This window comes from Anas platyrhynchos, chromosome 32, assembly GCF_047663525.1.
Source record: "Anas platyrhynchos isolate ZD024472 breed Pekin duck chromosome 32, IASCAAS_PekinDuck_T2T, whole genome shotgun sequence".
In the NCBI taxonomy this organism is placed as follows: domain Eukaryota; kingdom Metazoa; phylum Chordata; class Aves; order Anseriformes; family Anatidae; genus Anas; species Anas platyrhynchos.
In genome coordinates, this window is record NC_092619.1 from 39146 (window position 1) to 43233 (window position 4088).

Here is a 4088-nt window from a genome sequence, read left to right on the forward strand (position 1 = left end):
CCCAAACCCCCTAACCCTAACCCCCCAAACCCCTAACCCCCAACCCTAAACCCCCAACCCTAAACCCCGACCCCCCAACCCTAACAGATCTAACCCTAACACTCTAACCCTAACCCCCCAAGTACCCAACCCCAACCCCCAAACCCCCTAATCCCCCAACCCCCTAACCCCCAACCCTAAACCCCCAACCCTAACCCCCAAACCCCAACCCTAACCCCCTAACCCTAACGGATCTAACCCTAACCCTAACCCTAACCCCATGGACCCCCATTCTCATTTTGGTTCCCCCCCCAACTCATTTTGGTTCCCCCCCCGGTGCGCCCCACAAATGGGTCCCCCCGGAAACAAAACCCCGCACACTTGGTTCCCCCCTCATTTTGGTTCCCCCCCTGGTACGCCCCACAAATGGGTCCCCCCGGAAACAAAACCCCGCACACTTGGTTCCCCCCTCATTTTGGTTTCCCCCCCCCCGGTGCGCCCCACAAATGGGTCCCCCCGGAAACAAAACCCCGCACACTTGGTTCCCCCCTCATTTTGGTTCCCCCCCCGGTGCGCCCCACAAATGTGTCCCCCCGGAAACAAAACCCCGCACACTTGGTTCCCCCCTCATTTTGGTCCCCCCCCCCGGTGCGCCCCACAAATGGGTCCCCCCGGAAACAAAACCCCGCACACTTGGTTCCCCCCTCATTTTGGTTCCCCCCCGGTGCGCCCCACAAATGGGTTCCCCCGGAAACAAAACCCCACACACTTGGTTCCCGCCTCATTTTGGTTCCCCCCCCCCCCGCCCCATCCTTGGGGTCCCCCCTAGCCCCATGGACCCCCTCCCCCCTTGGTGCCCCCCCCCCATTTTGTCTCCCCCCCCGTCCTACCCGTGCCCGCAGCAGCCGCTCGCACTCTGCCAGCGCCTTCCGCACCCGATGCTGCATCTCGGCCAGGTGGAGGCAAGCGCTGGAGGGGGGGGAATAAATTGGGGGGGGTCAATTTGGGGGGGGTCTGGGGGCATTTTGGGGGTTGGGGGCGCATTTAGGGGGCGGAGGGGACTGGTTCTCACCTGTAGGACTCGGCGTCGAGCCCCCCCGGGGGCAGCTGCAGGGCCAGGATGCCTGGGGGGGTGCGGGGAGGGGCATGTCAGCACCCCCCAGACCGAAACCCCAAAACCGCTGCCGTTGACCCCAAAACCGCCGCCGTTGACCCCAAGGTGGCCGCTGGTGACGCCGGTAGGGCCACCGGGCGCCCCGCGGGCCACAAGTACCCAACCCCAACCCCCAAACCCCCTAACCCTAGCCCCCCAACCCTAACCCCCGACCCCCCAACCATAACCCCCTAACCCTAACGGATCTAACCCTAACCCTAACCCTCTAACCCTAACCCCCCAACCCCCTAACCCCCCAACCCTAACCCCCGACCCCCCAACCGATCTAACCCTAACCCTAACCCTCTAACCCTAACCCCCCAACCCTAAACCCCGACCCCCCAACCCTAACCCTAACGGATCTAACCCTAACCCCCCAACCCTAACAGATCTAACCCTAACCCTAATCCTCTAACCCTAACCCCCCATCCTAACCCCCCAAGTACCCAACCCCAACCCCCAAACCCCCTAACCCTAACCCCCCAACCCCCTAACCCCACACCCTAAACCCCCAACCCTAACCCCCTAACCCTAATGGATCTAACCCTAATCCTCTAACCCTAACGCCCAAACCCCCTAACCCCCTAAACCTAACGGATCTAAGCCTAACCCTTACCCTCTAACCCTAACCCCCCCAACCCCCTAACCCCCTAACCCTAACGGATCTAAGCCTAACCCTAACCCTCTAACCCTAACCCCCCCAACCCCCTAACCCCCTAACCCTAACGGATCTAAGCCTAACCCTAACCCTCTAACCCTAACCCCCCCAACCCCCTAACCCCCTAACCCTAACGGATCTAACCCTAATCCTCTAACCCTAACGCCCAAACCCCCTAACCCACTAACCCTAACAGATCTAAGCCTAACCCTAACCCCCCAACCCTAACCCCCGACTCCCCAACCATAACCCCCTAACCCTAACGGATCTAACCCTAACCCTAACCCTCTAACCCTAAGCCCCCAACCCCCTAACCCCCCAACCCTAACCCCCTAACCCTAACGGATCTAACCCTAACCCTCTAACCCTAACCCCCCAACCCCCTAACCCCCCAACCCTAACGGATCTAAGCCTAACCCTAACCCTCTAACCCTAACCCCCCCAACCCCCTAACCCCCTAACCCTAACGGATCTAAGCCTAACCCTAACCCTCTAACCCTAACCCCCCCAACCCCCTAACCCCCTAACCCTAACAGATCTAACCCTAATCCTCTAACCCTAACGCCCAAACCCCCTAACCCACTAACCCTAACAGATCTAAGCCTAACCCTAACCCCCCAACCCTAACCCCCGACTCCCCAACCATAACCCCCTAACCCTAACGGATCTAACCCCAACCCTAACCCTCTAACCCTAACCCCCCAACCCCCTAACCCCCCAACCCTAACCCCCTAACCCTAACGGATCTAACCCTAACCCTCTAACCCTAACCCCCCAACCCCCTAACCCCCCAACCCTAACCCCCTAACCCTAACGGATCTAACCCTAACCCCCCAACCCTAACAGATCTAACCCTAACCCTAATCCTCTAACCCTAAACCCCCAACACCTAACCGCCCAAGAACCCAACCCCAACCCCCAAACCCCCTAACCCTAACCCCCCAAACCCCTAACCCCCAACCCTAAACCCCCAACCCTAAACCCCGACCCCCCAACCCTAACAGATCTAACCCTAACACTCTAACCCTAACCCCCCAACCCCTAACCCCCCAACTCCAACCCCAACCCCCAAACCCCCTAACCCCCCAGCCCCCTAACCCCCAACCCTAAACCCCCAACCCTAAACCCCGACCCCCCAACCCTAACAGATCTAACCCTAACACTCTAACCCTAACCCCCCAAGTACCCAACCCCAACCCCCAAACCCCCTAATCCCCCAACCCCCTAACCCCCAACCCTAAACCCCCAACCCTAACCCCCAAACCCCAACCCTAACCCCCTAACCCTAACGGATCTAACCCTAACCCTAACCCTAACCCCATGGACCCCCATTCTCATTTTGGTTCCCCCCCCAACTCATTTTGGTTCCCCCCCCGGTGCGCCCCACAAATGGGTCCCCCCGGAAACAAAACCCCGCACACTTGGTTCCCCCCTCATTTTGGTTCCCACCCGGTACGCCCCACAAATGTGTCCCCCCGGAAACAAAACCCCGCACACTTGGTTCCCCCCTCATTTTGGTTCCCCCCCCCCGTTGCGCCCCACAAATGGGTCTCCCCGGAAACAAAACCCCGCACACTTGGTTCCCCCCTCATTTTGGTTCCCCCCCCCGGTGCACCCCACAAATGGGTCCCCCCGGAAACAAAACCCCGCACACTTGGTTCCCCCCTCATTTTGGTTCCCCCCCGGTGCGCCCCACAAATGGGTCCCCCCGGAAACAAAACCCCGCACACTTGGTTCCCCCCTCATTTTGGTTCCCTCCCCCCCCGGTGCGCCACACAAATGGGTCCCCCCGGAAACAAAACCCCACACACTTGGTTCCCGCCTCATTTTGGTTCCCCCCCCCCCCGCCCCATCCTTGGGGTCCCCCCTAGCCCCATGGACCCCCTCCCCCCTTGGTGCCCCCCCCCCATTTTGTCTCCCCCCCCGTCCTACCCGTGCCCGCAGCAGCCGCTCGCACTCTGCCAGCGCCTTCCGCACCCGATGCTGCATCTCGGCCAGGTGGAGGCAAGCGCTGGAGGGGGGGGAATAAATTGGGGGGGGTCAATTTGGGGGGGGTCTGGGGGCATTTTGGGGGTTGGGGGCGCATTTAGGGGGCGGAGGGGACTGGTTCTCACCTGTAGGACTCGGCGTCGAGCCCCCCCGGGGGCAGCTGCAGGGCCAGGATGCCTGGGGGGGTGCGGGGAGGGGCATGTCAGCACCCCCCAGACCGAAACCCCAAAACCGCTGCCGTTGACCCCAAAACCGCCGCCGTTGACCCCAAGGTGGCCGCTGGTGACGCCGGTAGGGCCACCGGGCGCC